The sequence below is a fragment of the Rosa chinensis genome, chromosome 7 (genome assembly GCF_002994745.2).
Source record: "Rosa chinensis cultivar Old Blush chromosome 7, RchiOBHm-V2, whole genome shotgun sequence".
NCBI classification, from domain to species: Eukaryota; Viridiplantae; Streptophyta; class Magnoliopsida; order Rosales; family Rosaceae; genus Rosa; species Rosa chinensis.
This window is the reverse complement of record NC_037094.1, coordinates 41,639,175-41,655,603: the sequence shown is the minus strand read 5'-3', so window position 1 is coordinate 41,655,603 and position 16,429 is coordinate 41,639,175.

Sequence of the window (16,429 nt, the reverse complement as noted above, 5' to 3'; positions counted from 1 at the left end):
CAAGAAATGTAGGAAAAAGCAAGTAAAACGTCGCATTAAAATGCTCCTATCAGATTCCCCCACACTTAGCTTTTGCTAGTCCCTTAGCAAAATCACACAAAGACACACACTAAGACTCAACGAAAATTTAAAGACTCAACCAAACGAAACTGCTATTGCCCTTCAACTTTTTGTCTCAGCAATCTCTTACCTTCACAACACCAAGATTAGCACTTAACCAAGAGTCAATGTTTAAGCATTCGAGAGTTAATGGAAACACATAATTTACACATACACAAGTAGGACTTGGTTGGAACAATGGTGATGGTTTCTGTTAAGCATGTTTCAAACAAGTTTGATTCAAATCCTCACAAGGTATATCCACTCTTTCTTCTCTCAGAATTCAAGGCAATGCTTAAAAGCTTATACACTCAAGTATATGTGAAAGATAGCAAATGTATCACATAATGTAAGAAACGAAAGCACAAGTATAAATTTTTCTTTTAAAGATCTCATGAAGGATACCAACTACTTGCACAGATGGACCCAAGCCATAGGTTCAACTCTTGTAACTCATCTCCACATCAAGGGCTGTCCCATCTTAAGGATCAAGAAGGTCTTATCAAAGGTTGTAATGGGGCTAAGGCTCAAGGTTTAAAGAAACGAAAGGTAAGGATTTATCAAAGTGTCCTAGAAACCTAGCAGAGCTCATGTAAATGTAAAGACTACTAGAAATCCACCAAGTATGCAAAAACGTCACTATCCCATGGGGGCATTATAAAGGGGCCTAATGTCTTCATGTTGGGCCCAAACTTCACTCTATACTTCCCTTGGTCACTAATGAGTTGGACAAAGGCCAAATTTTTCTGTAATGGGCCTTCAATTTAAAGCAAACTCCAAACTCACCAAGTATGGGGGACTAAAATCCATAAACTTTTTTTTCTTCTTCTTATTTTCTAGCCGTACACTTTTTCTTTTTCACTTTCTTTTTCTCGGCTTTTTCACACATTTTTCTTTCATGGACAAGTCTACCCCCACACTTGAGCTTTCACCTCTTCTTATTCTTCATTATTGACGCTAAAAATCTTCAAGTAAAGTCTCAGTTTAGCTCCACTAAGTTCTTAGAACAAAGGGTAGGGTTATAGCTATACTAAGGCTTAGGTTAAAGATTTTTAAGGGTGATGAAAGAAAAGGCTTAATGTGGGCTCAAAGGGGCTTATCTAGGGGGGTCCCACGACGGGCACAATTAAGGACACAGGTTTATATGGCAATGGTGGTAATTCCTAGGTTGCCTCTATCCCTTCCAGAATCAGGGCCATGTATTGATATAACGTCTCAACAAGCACAAGAGCGAATTATAGCATTCTCTAGTCCATCAAACTTAATCTATGGCAAGTAGTCAATCAAATCAAAGAATAATGAGATCATCAAACATCGCCAAGAAAATAAGAATATATTTTTCGATTCACTCCAAGAAAAAGGGACATGGGCTCAATTATCTCACATGGGTTTTATATGAAGCAAAACTCATCTTAACATGCTCATATTCTGTACCAAGGTTTCAAAATCCATATCCACTACAAGGCACATATTTTTCATATATCTCAATTAACCAAAGAATACCATGTTTAAAAATCATCTTAATCTTGTGATCCTCTTTTAATCATGATTTAAGAGATATAGAATCATCCTAGACAGTTGAAAGGGCATCCTAAGACTCAAAACAAAAACAAAAGCAACGAAAATTTTTAAATTTTTAAATTTTTGACATTTTTCAATTTTTTTGTATTTTTCAATATATATGACTCAAAACAAAAGTGTAAATCCCTTCCCCCACACTTAAATATTGCATTGTCCTCAATGTAATCAAGAATAAGCATGCAATGAAACAAATAAGCATGTAGGTAGAAATTTACGAAAATAAATACTAAAACAAATAAGCAAAAACGAAAAAATAAAAGATAAGGATAAAGAAAGCAAATCTGATTTGCTTGGGTTGCCTCCTAAGTAGCGCTTGGTTTTAACGTCTTCTCAGTCTAGACGTGGTTTCCTCTTGTCCTCAGTTGGTTTGACCTTCAAAGCCTCCCTTTGGGTTTGGAATTGTGTTGCTCGGAAGCTTACCAGTTCATGAAACTTGGTCATGAAGTCCACCACTTGTCCCATCTGCTTCTTGAGCTCTGCAATGTCCTTGGTATGGTTCTGTTGTCCTTGAAGCAAAGTCTGTGTGGCACTAGTCAATGCCTGAGTGGAATTAGTCAATGCCTCTATCGTCTTATCATAGTGAGAATTGGAATTCCCAACATTGTGTTGAGGAGGCATGTAAGGTCTTTGATAGGGAGGTCCTTGAGGACGTTGGAAACTGCCACCAAGAGGGTTCTGAACATTTTCATTGTTGGTCCACTTGAAGTTAGGGTGGTCCCTCCATCCAGGGTTATAGGTATTCGAATATGGATCATACCTTGGACGTTGGGGACCCCCTTGGTTCCCTTGTGTGATGCCCCAGAAATTCGTATTTATTTTCCGAGGATTTTCCGGGATTTAAATTGTGGGTATCGGACGGTTTCGTGGCTCGTGGACGGAGCGGAAGTGTTTCGGACGAATTTTTATTCGTAAAGTGTGGAATTAGGGGGGTTTCAAGGTTGACTTTTGATACGTTGAGATTCTCCGAAAACTTCCTTCACGAAAGTTGTAGAGCGCGTCGATACGAGTTCGTGGATATGTGGAACATGGAAATCGGAGTTCGTATGAGGAAGTTATGGCCATCGGAAAAAGTTTCCATTTTAGTATATATGGGATTTTTCCGGAAAATTATTCATAAAATCAGATTTCCATTTTGGGAAGGATTTTTCTCTCTCCTCTCTCCCGAGTTTTCCCGAGCAGCCATCTTCACCGAGCTCGTTCTCCCTCCTCCGGCCACCAATCGACGAGATTCTTCTTCCTATCTCTTCGCCTCACTCCCATGTAGCACCCTGTGAAGTTTCACTATGTGGGTAGACCTGTGCACGACGCTACAAGGCCGAGAAGTCGCACGGTGGAGCTGCAAATCGCCTTGATCGGAGTCGGAGATTCCGGCCACCTTTTCCGGTGTTTCTTGAGGGCTTTTGAAGCCCATAGGACGTTGATGCTTCTCCCAAAGCGGCTTGGGACGATTTCACTCGTGGAGGTCGAATTTTGGAATTGAAATTCTAGGGTTTCAATCGAGCTGTTTTGTTCTAAGGTAAAATTCGATCGATTGGTTCATATTTGGACTTTGTTGTAGTTATGAAAGTTGAAATTGGGGTTGAGATGAAGAACTTTGGTGTTGGGAGTTTTGTCAAATTCCGACTTTGGTCCGGCGGCGGTGCCGCCACTGTGGTGGTGTTTTCCGGCAGTTTCCGGCCACCTCAGGGATAGTTTCTGTTCCTGAGTTCGATCTACTCGTCGATACGAGCATTTCGATATATTGTTTGTAATTTTTGGAGATCGTATGAGCATGTTGTGATTTTTACGGTTTCGGACCGTTTAATGTTTCGATCCGTGAGGATTCGAGCGTCCGATCGACTTGTGAATTTGGTATATCGATCGTGGAAGTATTTCGGAGACATTGGATGGTCTCGGATGTGGTTTCGCCTCGATTGGCGTTACTTTGGGAATTTTGGTTCGAATTAGGGTTTTCGAATGTTATTCCTTGTGTTTCATTGACTGAATCAAGGCTGTACTTCCTTAGGTGCTTGACAGAGGACGTTCTGTAAGCAGTCTAGTGGTGTGAAGACGCAGCGGGAGTTTCGAGGTGAGTAATCTCACAAGGTTCATTATGAACGGAATTACCATTATTGTTTTGGCGTTAATTATTTAACTGCAAACTATAGTTGGTATTAGTAGGCATTCCTGAGCGAATGACTACGTATATATATATTTACGTGAAATATATATATATATTCTTGTGGATGATGTGTGATGAATAATATGCATGATGGGTTCATATTATTGTTGAATGAGACTTTTCATAGAAACAATATTGTGGAAAAAGATGTTTTCTATTGTTTGAAAAGCATTGAGTTTGATGTTACATTTTGGAGTCAAGCGTGACTCATTTTAAATGTATTGGTCTTTGTACCAAGGGTCACAGATGGTGAGCAGGGATAGGGAAAGCCGGAATTAGATAGTCGTAACGTTTTTAGGTCAGGTGTGACTTACTTAACGTTGACTTGAGACCAAATGGGGTCTGAAAAGCATGGGTCGCAGATGGTGACCAACGGTTGGTTCTAAGACCAGACGGGGTATGAAAACCAAGAGTCACAGACGGTGATAGGTTGCAGATGGTAACCAATGATTTATCTGTGTTATGAGTCTAGTTACCATAGATGTATTGTGGCATTTCTGAGTGAATGAGTATGTGTGTACATATATATATTATGGGGTATATATATATACATATGTATTCATGTATTGGTTGCATTTCTGAGTGAATGATTATGTGTGTACATATATATATTATGGGATATATATATATATATATATACATATGTATTCATGTATTGATGACATTTCTGAGTGAATGACTATGTGTGTACATATATATATACATACGTATTCATGTATTAGTGGCTTCGTGGTGAATCTGTGTTGATGTGTTGTGTGTCTAGGTTGGACTGATTTGTTGTTGGTACATCATGGGGTTAGTGGGGAGCTATCTGATGCTCATGAGTACGTGTTTCTTTAAAAGAGAGTTTCGAGGATTCTTTCTTTTAAATGTCCTGGAAGGACTTGTGAATCATATTATATATGTCACAGATGGTGACTAATGGTTGATCTGAGACCAGATGGGGTCTGAAGATCATATGTCACAGATGGTGATAGGTCGCAGATGGTGACTAATGGTTGATCTGAGACCAGATGGGGTCTGAAGATCATATGTCACAGATGGTGATAGGTCGCAGATGGTGACCAATGGTTGATTTCGAGATTGGATGGGGTCTGAAGATCATATGTCACAGATGGTGATAGGTCGCAGATGGTGACTAATGGTTGATCTGAGACCAGATGGGGTCTGAAGATCATATGTCACAGATGGTGATAGGTCGCAGATGGTGACTAATGGTTGATCTGAGACCAGATGGGGTCTGAAGATCATATGTCACAGATGGTGATAGGTCGCAGATGGTGACCAATGGTTGATTTCGAGATTGGATGGGGTCTGAAGATCATATGTCACAGATGGTGACAGGTCGCTGATAGTGACCAAGGCAAGAAATAAGGAATCACGCAGTTAGCCGGGCGAGTGGTTACGATAAGCTAGAGCGCTAGTATGTCTGCCATGGTACCTCATGGATCTAAGTAGGTTACTTATGACTCCTGGGTACGTATTTTGTCCAGGTTGGACTAAGAATCATATGCTATTTGTTAGGTTAACGATAGGTATGATTGATGTGCGTGTGTGTTTTATCCAAGTTGGATCAATTAATCATATTTGAATTGTGATGTTAACGATTTATATGATTTTGTCACGGTGTGGCTTTTGTGTTTTCCTTTTTGGGAAAGAGTATTGTTTTGGGAAGCATGGTATGTTTTCCTTATTCTCGAGTCGAAAGGTTTTCCTCGTGTTGGCGTGAGTTGTGCGGGCTTTTATTCCGTAAATTGGTGTGAGTTATTTTGAGTTACTCATACGGGCTTGCAAAAGCTTACCGGGTTTGTTGTGTGACAACCCGGTGCACTATTCAAACGGTGTAGGGGTTAATCTTGCAGGTCAGGGAAATCGTGGCTGAAGCTGAGGTATCTAGTTGGCAGCAGAACTGGTAGGAAGCAAAATTGATCTGGCTTTGCCATTGTTATGACTTCCGCTTTGTAGTGAACTCTGAGGAGTATTTACGTTTTATTTTGTGATGGCAATTTAATTCGTAAACTTATGTAATATATAACTCTGTTGAGCGAGTGTATATTAATTTGGATTGGTTCAGTGCATCAGTATGTACTTGTTTTAAGGGAAAGATGTTCCAGGTATTTGTATTGATGACTGAACGTTCACGCATATATAATTATGGGGTTATATATATCGATTTTTATTTGTGTAAAAATCAGGGGCGTGACACCTTGATAGCCTCCTATGGCATTCACAGACTCCCAACCACCATTCTCACTTAGTTGAGGACATTGATCCGTAGGATGTCCTTGGGTAAAGCATACCCCACAAGCAGAGGGTCCTCCTGATGTGCCCGAAAGCAAGCGCATAATTTAACCCTGAAATGTCATTAGTAGTACGTAATAAATAGGGATCGTTCTATTCCGGGGATTGAGGGTACACCTGTCATTGTCAAACAATTAAACAATTAAAATTAAAACAAAGTATAATAGTCACAAAGATATTCACAACTATAAATATTGTACACGAAAAAGGGGGATTTTGTTTTTGGTTTTTCGAAAATAAAACTAAGTTAACAAAACAATTAAAATGCAAAAATATAAAAATACGAATGGAATGAGAGAACAAAGATCAAAATCGAAACATATGAATAAAATTGACTCAAACCCTAATATTGTTCATCTAAGTCATGAGAAAGGAGTTGATCATGTGAAACATTCGAAAGCAAATGAATTCCCATTTTTTACTTTTCAATGCTAATTAACCTAAGCGAAAACACCTAGATTAATCCTATCAAACATGCAATCAAACCCTAGAAAGCTAGTCAATCATGTCATGTTTAACGCATTACACATAGAGAAAGGCCATCAACTCAAGTGTACAACTTAGTATGGAAAAGTCCACCTAATTGCAATCCTCGTTAATTAAATTCGGTCTTTGCACAAAACCTTTACTACTTTGATTCAAGTTTACACAAAACGAAAAGTCGATTTCATGTTCTTAAACCTAGCACCAATTATATCGAAACCCTAAGTGTTTGCAACCACATAAGATTAAAATACAAAAGTTATCTATAACGCAAATTTAATTAAACAAACCCACATAAGCAACTCTCGAATCACAATAATATGAATCTGAAAATTCTCAATTAATCATAAAAATTCCATAAATTAATATTTGTTCAAACACATATGTCAACTAGTTCATAACCAACGAAATTCAAAGCAAAGGTTACAAAGGAGAATCGGATTACACCGTGAGATGGGGATGGTGATGAACGATTGATGTGGTGGTCTCTTGAATCTCGAAAGCAAGCTTCAAGGTTGGAGATGGATGATGGATGCTCACGGCTATGCTTCTTCTCCCTTGGCCTTGCTTGAACTTGTGGAGATGACTAGAGGATGGAGAAACTCACGGCTATGCTAAGAAGATTTTCTGATTTTTTTCTAAAGTGTAAATTGTATGGGGGAGGGGAACCCTTGACGTTGAGAAAAGGGGAGAATATATAGGGGCACGGCTAGGGTTCTCCAAGCAATCAGAAATTTCCACATCACTTCAACCAATGGTATGATGCCAAGTAAGCCTTGTGATGTGGTCCAACCAATCGTAGAATGCCAAGTAAGCCTTGGTGTGTCATCTAACCAATCAAAACTCTCCAAATTAATTCCCTAAATTCCTTTAATATATATCCTTGCCGAAATTATATAAGGATTTTCTGATTTTCTTCATTCATTTCGGCCAAGAATATCTTAGGAGAGAGTAATTGCCGAAATTCCATAAATAAATTCTGATTTGCTTCACCAATTTCGGCCACAAATATCCTTGGGAAAGTAATTGCCGAAATTCCATAAATAAATGCTGATTTGCTTCACCATTTTCGGCCAAAAATCACATTTAAATCTTCCAAGAATATCTCTTTGCCCTTAAAAATCTCCCTTGAATTACTCCAATCAAAATCTTCAATTATATTTTCAGATTTTCATGTTGCCTCTGATGCGCTCGAAAGCAAGCGCACAATTTAACCCTGAAATGTCATTAGTAGTAAAAGTAAGTAGGGATCGTTCTATTCCGGGGATTGAGGGTACACCTGTCATTGTCAAACAATTAAACAATTAAAATTAAAACAAAGTATAATATTTACAAAGATATAACAAAATATATACATATTTACGAAAAGGGGGGATTTTGTTTTTGGTTTTTCGAAAATAAAACTAAGTTAACAAAACAATTAAAATGCAAAAACATAAAAATACAAATGGAATGAGAGAACAAAGATCAAAACCGAAACATATGATTAAAATTGACTCAAACCCTAATATCGTTCATCTAAGTCATGAGAAAGGAGTTGATCATGTGAAACATTCGAAAGCAAATGAATTCCCATTTTTTACTTTTCAATGCTAATTAACCTAAGCGAAAGCACCTAGATTAATCCTATCAAACATGCAATCAAACCCTAGAAAGCTAGTCAATCATGTCATGTTTAACGCATTACACATAGAGAAAGGCTATCAACTCAAGTGTACAACTTAGTATGGAAAAGTCCACCTAATTGCAATCGTCGTTAATTAAATTCGATCTTTGTACAAAACCTTTACTACTTTGATTCAAGTTTACACAAAACGAAAAGTCGATTTCATGTTCTTAAACCTAGCACCAATTATATCGAAACCCTAAGTGTTTGCAACCACATAAGATTAAAATACAAAAGTTATCTATAACGCAAATTTAATTAAACAAACCCACATAAGCAACTCTCGAATCACAATAATATGAATCTGAAAATTCTCAATTAATCATAAAAATTCCAGAAATTAATATTTGTTCAAACACATATGTCAACTAGTTCATAACCAACGAAATTCAAAGCAAAGGTTACAAAGGAGAATCGGATTACACCGTGAGATGGGGATGGTGATGAACGATTGATGTAGTGGTCTCTTGAATCTCGAAAGCAAGCTTCAAGGTTGGAGATGGATGATGGATGCTCACGGCTATGCTTCTTCTCCCTTGGCCTTGCTTGAACTCGTGGAGATGACTAGAGGATGGAGAAACTTACGGCTATGCTAAGAAGATTTTCTGATTTTTTTCTAAAGTGTAAATTGTATCGGGGAGAGGACCCCTTGACGTTGAGAAAGGGGGAGTTTTATATAGGAGCATGGCTAGGGTTCACAAAGCAATCAGAATTTTCCACATAGCTTCAACCAATGATAATTCGCCAAGTAAGCTTGTGATGTGGTCCAACCAATCATAGAATGCCAAATAAGCCTTGTGATGTGTTCCAACCAATCATAATTCTCTAAAATACCTCCCTAATATTTAATTGCCGAATTTCCTTGAAATTATTCTGATTTTCTTCATGAATTTCGGCCAACATTCCTTTAGGGAATTTAGGGATGAATCTGGACGCCTTTTGAGCTTTTCCTTGGTGCACACATATTTTCCTTCCATAAATATCTCCCTTGAATCTCTCTTTCCGTCATCTCCTTGATTATTTCTGATTTTCACGTTGGCAATCACACCAATTTACTCCTCCAACAATATTTCTTTCCATAAAAGTCTCCCAAGAAAATCTCTCATTGAAATCCTCAATCAATCATCTTCAATTCCCACGTTGTCACCTTGTTTTTCCTTAAGTATTACACGGCAAATTTAATCCCCAAGGAAAATATATTTTCCTTTTTTTAAAAAAACTCTTCCTTGATTCTCTCCTTGCCATGTCATCTTCATGAAACTTCTCGTTCCATTTATGAACTCAATTCTGCTTATTTATTCCAAAAACCTGAAATAAGAAGCTTTCTAAAATAAGAAATGGAAACTTTCTTAAACTAAAATGGAAACTTTCTAAAAATGAAAAATAGAAACTACAAAACGGAAACTTTCTACAATTAGGAACTTTCCCATTCGAAGAATGGAAACTTTCCTAAACAGAGTTTTATTAAGGAAATAACACAGAAAATATAGGGAAATAACAGTTAAAATGTCGCATTAAAATGCTCCTATCAAATTCCCCCACACTTAGCTTTTGCTAGTCCCTTAGCAAAATCTCACAAAGACTCAACTAAGACTCAACGAAAATTTAAAAACTCTACACAAACAATGACTCTATTGCCCTTCAACTTTTTGTCTCAGAAATCTCTTACTTTCACAACATCAAGATTAGCACTCCACCAAGAATCAATGTTTAGGCATTCGAGAGTTAATTAAAACACATAATTTACATATACACAAGTAGGACTTGGTTGGAACAATGGTGATGGTTTCTGTTAAGCATGCTTCAAACAAGTATGATTCAAATCCTCACAAGGTGTATCCACTCTTTCTTCTCTCAGAATTCAAGGCAATGCTTAAAAGCTTATAATCACTCAATTATATGTGAGAGAAAATATTTTGAGGCAATCAAATAGCTCACATATATAAGAAACGAAAAGCACTTTGTGAATATAATTTTTATTTTTTTTTCAAAAGATCTCATGAAAGATATCAACTACTTGCACGGATGGACCCAAGCCATAGGTTCAACTCTTGTAACTCATCTCCACAGATCAAAGGCTGTCCCATCTTAAGGATCAAGAAGGTCCTCTCAAAGGTTGTATTGGGGCTAAGGCTCAAGGTTTTAAGAAATGAAAGGTAAGGATTTTAACAAAGTGTCCTAAAAACCTAGCAGAGCTCATGTAAATGTAGAGACTTCTAAAAATCCACCAAGGCATATAAAACGTCATAATCCCATAGAAGGAAAGGGCCATATGTCTTCATGTTGGGCCTTAACTTCACTCTAAACTTCCTTTGAACTCTAGTGAATTGGACAAAAGCCAAATTTTTCTGTAATGGGCCTTCAATTTAAAACAAACTCCAAACTCACCAAGTATGGGGAACTAAAATCCATAGACATTTTTCTTTCTTTCTTTTTCTTTCTAGCCGTGTACAATTTTTTTTTTTTCATTTCTTTTTCACGGCTTTCACATACATTTTTTTTTATGGACAAGTCTACCCCCACACTTGAACTTTCACCTCTTCTCATCCTTCATCCTTAACGCCAAATCCTCAAGTAAAGTCCCCAAAAGATAGCTCCACTAAGTTTTTAGAACAAAGGGTAGGAGTGTAGCTATACTAAGGTTCAGGTTAAGGATTTTCAAGGTGATGAAAGAAAAGGCTTAATGTAGGCTCAATGGGGTTTATCTAGGGGAGTCCCACGACGGGCACAAATAGGGAAACAGGCTAATTTGGCAATGGTGGTAATTCCTAGAGTGCCTCTATCCCTTCCAGAATCAGGGCCATGTATTGATAAAATGTCTCAACAAGCACAAGAGTGAATTCTAGCATTCTCTAGTCCATCAAACTTAATCTATGGCAAGTAATCAATCAAATGAAAGAATAATGAGATCATCAAAACATCGCCAAGAAAATAAGAATATATTTTTCATTTATCACTCCAAGAAAAAGGGACATGGGCTCAATATCTCACATGGGCTTTTATGAATCAAAACTCATCTTAACATGCTCATATTCTGTACCAAGGTTACGAAATCCATATCCACTACTCATGCACACATTTTTCATATATCTCAATTAACCAAAGAATACCATGTTAAAATCATCTCAACATTGTGATCCTCTTTTAGCCATAATTTCAGAGATATAGAATCATCCTAGACAGTTGAAAGACATCCTATGACTCAAAAACAAAAACAAAAACAAAAGACTCAATAAATGCAAAATTTTTTTTTTTTTGACATTTTTCGATTTTTTTGTATTTTTGAATATATATGACTCAAGACAAAAATATAAATCCCTTCCCCCACACTTAAATATAGCATTGTCCTCAATGTAATCAATTATAAGCATGCAATGAAACAATTAAGCATAGATAGAAGGCATTTACGAAAACAAATCCTAAAACAAAAGAGAAAAAAAATAAAAAGAAATAGGGAGAGAGAAAGCAAATCTGTGTTGTTGACTCATTCACAGCTGCTTCTGAATTGGGTTGCCTCCCAAGCAACGCTTGAGTTTAACGTCTTTCAGCCAGACGGTACCTCCATTAAATAAAGTTAGTGACTATAATTAACAAAGAAATACAAAATATACAAATAAGTAACTAAGGAATACAAACTACAAGTATAATTAGCAAGTATATTGTACATAACACACAAGTGAGTAAAAAAAAAAAAAAAAACACGAAAAATATTTACACAAGTGTTTTTTTTTTTTTTTTTTTTTTTGTACCTTAGTGTATCACAACATTTTCTTTTGTTATAAATATTGTTGATATCGACTCTAATTCCAAGCGGTAAATCAAGTGGACGTGCGGCCCAAGTATAGTCGTCTAGACACCAAGTCTCTCCTACATCCTTTGGGCAACCTTACTGAAATGGCCAGGTAGGGGAGGGCGACCACGAGAGGTAGAATCCATTTTGGCATGAGCTACTCCCACATTGTGGTTTAGGCCCATTTGTAAGCACTTCTGGATTCAAGAACCTGTCATGAGCGTTGTCCCCTTCCTAGACACCATCCCATATAGGCTATACTTACTTGGATGAAAAAGATCCTAAGTGTGAAGACAGTTCAATGAATGTTAATAAAGGCCGCCCTCAACCTTAAGGGACCTGGACTAGGTACCAATAAGGGGTTTAGGCCAATATTAATAAACACGACTTCACCTATTCCTTCTTTAATTTACAACTCACAATTAAAATTCGTATTCAATAATATAAATAACAACCTAAGTAATTAATTAACTAATTAACTAACAAATTAAGAACAATTAACAAGTAAATTTTTTTTTTTTTCTTTTTCGAACACAACATATAAACAAAACAAATATTCACAATATGACAAATGATTTTTCAATCCCCGGCAACGGCGCCAAAAATTGATGCGCTCGAAAGCAAGCGCACAATTTAACCCTGAAATGTCATTAGTAGTAAAAGTAAGTAGGGATCGTTCTATTCCGGGGATTGAGGGTACACCTGTCATTGTCAAACAATTAAACAATTAAAATTAAAACAAAGTATAATATTTACAAAGATATAACAAAATATATACATATTTACGAAAAGGGGGGATTTTGTTTTTGGTTTTTCGAAAATAAAACTAAGTTAACAAAACAATTAAAATGCAAAAACATAAAAATACAAATGGAATGAGAGAACAAAGATCAAAACCGAAACATATGATTAAAATTGACTCAAACCCTAATATCGTTCATCTAAGTCATGAGAAAGGAGTTGATCATGTGAAACATTCGAAAGCAAATGAATTCCCATTTTTTACTTTTCAATGCTAATTAACCTAAGCGAAAGCACCTAGATTAATCCTATCAAACATGCAATCAAACCCTAGAAAGCTAGTCAATCATGTCATGTTTAACGCATTACACATAGAGAAAGGCTATCAACTCAAGTGTACAACTTAGTATGGAAAAGTCCACCTAATTGCAATCCTCGTTAATTAAATTCGATCTTTGTACAAAACCTTTACTACTTTGATTCAAGTTTACACAAAACGAAAAGTCGATTTCATGTTCTTAAACCTAGCACCAATTATATCGAAACCCTAAGTGTTTGCAACCACATAAGATTAAAATACAAAAGTTATCTATAACGCAAATTTAATTAAACAAACCCACATAAGCAACTCTCGAATCACAATAATATGAATTTGAAAATTCTCAATTAATCATAAAAATTCCAGAAATTAATATTTGTTCAAACACATATGTCAACTAGTTCATAACCAATGAAATTCAAAGCAAAGGTTACAAAGGAGAATCGGATTACACCGTGAGATGGGGATGGTGATGAACGATTGATGTAGTGGTCTCTTGAATCTCGAAAGCAAGCTTCAAGGTTGGAGATGGATGATGGATGCTCACGGCTATGCTTCTTCTCCCTTGGCCTTGCTTGAACTCGTGGAGATGACTAGAGGATGGAGAAACTTACGGCTATGCTAAGAAGATTTTCTGATTTTTTTCTAAAGTGTAAATTGTATCGGGGAGAGGACCCCTTGACGTTGAGAAAGGGGGAGTTTTATATAGGAGCATGGCTAGGGTTCACAAAGCAATCAGAATTTTCCACATAGCTTCAACCAATGATAATTCGCCAAGTAAGCTTGTGATGTGTTCCAACCAATCATAATTCTCTAAAATACCTCCCTAATATTTAATTGCCGAATTTCCTTGAAATTATTCTGATTTTCTTCATGAATTTCGGCCAACATTCCTTTAGGGAATTTAGGGATGAATCTGGACGCCTTTTGAGCTTTTCCTTGGTGCACACATATTTTCCTTCCATAAATATCTCCCTTGAATCTCTCTTTCCGTCATCTCCTTGATTATTTCTGATTTTCACGTTGGCAATCACACCAATTTACTCCTCCAACAATATTTCTTTCCATAAAAGTCTCCCAAGAAAATCTCTCATTGAAATCCTCAATCAATCATCTTCAATTCCCACGTTGTCACCTTGTTTTTCCTTAAGTATTACACGGCAAATTTAATCCCCAAGGAAAATATATTTTCCTTTTTTTAAAAAAACTCTTCCTTGATTCTCTCCTTGCCATGTCATCTTCATGAAACTTCTCGTTCCATTTATGAACTCAATTCTGCTTATTTATTCCAAAAACCTGAAATAAGAAGCTTTCTAAAATAAGAAATGGAAACTTTCTTAAACTAAAATGGAAACTTTCTAAAAATGAAAAATAGAAACTACAAAACGGAAACTTTCTACAATTAGGAACTTTCCCATTCGAAGAATGGAAACTTTCCTAAACAGAGTTTTATTAAGGAAATAACACAGAAAATATAGGGAAATAACAGTTAAAATGTCGCATTAAAATGCTCCTATCAGCCTCCTCCTTTTCCTCTTTGTATTTTACGGCAAACACATATATATTCTCCAAAAATATCTCTCATGTGTCACAAACCCTGATTTCCATGGGCCTTTATCCATTTGCCAAAATCCATAACCTCTTGAGAGTTCTTGGGCCTTTGTGCGTCACCTTCAAGCCATGTCATCTTCTAATGTCTTCAAGAAGCTTCTTTCAATGCCCTGACACTTCATTTTTCTGCTTTCCTTTCTTGGTTGACTCAAGAGTCTTGTTTTGGCAGGGTTTCCTCTTCTGGACAAGGTTTCCTGGTTGAAACAGGATTTCCTGGTTGAACCAAGAAAACTTCATTTCTTCTTTTCAGCTTATTTATGCAGCCCTTTGTATCTCATTTTGTCTCCTTCCAACATTGGCGAGCTCCTCTTTCCATTTGTGAGTTCATTTCCACTTTTTAGCTCCGAGGTCCTGAAAATAGAAACTAGTAAGAAAAATAGAAACTTTCCTAAAATGAAAAATGGCACTTTCCTAAACTGAAAATGGAAACTTTCCAAAAATGAAAAATAGAAACTACAAAAATAGAAACTTTCTACAAATATGAACTTTCCCAATCGAAGAATGGAAACTTTCCTAAACAGAGTTTTATTAAGGAAATAACGCAGAAAATGTAGGGAAATGCAGTTAAAACGTCGCATTAAAATGCTCCTATCACCTCCATGGCCTTGAGTAGTCGCCACCTTTTTCTCTTTCCTTTTATTTCTCCCTTGAATCTTTCTTGGCGTCAATCACCCTAGGGTTTCTTGATTTTCACGTTGATTACCTCTTTATCTCTCTCCCTTTGCACGGCAAACACATAAAATTACTCCTCCAAGAATATTTCTTTCCATAAAAATCTCCCAAGAAAATCTCCAAGACATATCCTTCCTTGCATGACGTCAATCACCTTTATCTTGATTGATTTTGACGCCACTCCTTGTTTCTCTCATTACACATCACGGCAAGACACATAAGGCATCCCCGGAATAGAACGATCCCAATTTATTATGTACTACTAACGATATTTTCAGGGTTAAATTATGCGCTTGCAAAAATTGGTGCAGCTTTGAGCAAGCACATAATTTAACCCTGAAATGTCATTAGTAGTACGTAATAAATAGGGATCGTTCTATTCCGGGGATTGAGGGTACACCTGTCAATGTAGGACAATTAAACAATTAATAAAAACACAAAGTGTATTATTTACAAAAATAAAACAAAGTATATTATTTACACAATATAAACATATTTACAAAAAAAGGGGGGAATTTGTTTTTGGGTTTTCGAAAATAAATTAAGTAAAGAAAACAAATAAAACACAAAAACATAAAAACACAAATGGAATGAGAGAACAAAGATCAAAATCGAAACATATGATTAAAATTGACTCAAACCCTAATATTGTTCATCTAAGTCATGAGAAAGGAGTTGATCATGTGAAACATTCGAAAGCAAATGAATTCCCATTTTTTACTTTTCAATGCTAATTAACCTAAGCGAAAGCACCTAGATTAATCCTATCAAACATGCAATCAAACCCTAGAAAGCTAGTGATAGGAGCATTTTAATGCGACGTTTTACTTGCTTTTTCCTACATTTCTTGCGTCATTTCCTTAGTAAAACTCTGTTTAGGGAAGTTTCCATTCTTCGATTGGAAAAGTTCCTATTTGTAGAAAGTTTCTATTTTTGCAGTTTCTATTTATCATTTTTAGTAAGTTTCCATTTTCGGTAGTTTCTATTTCTCACTTTTAGAAAGTT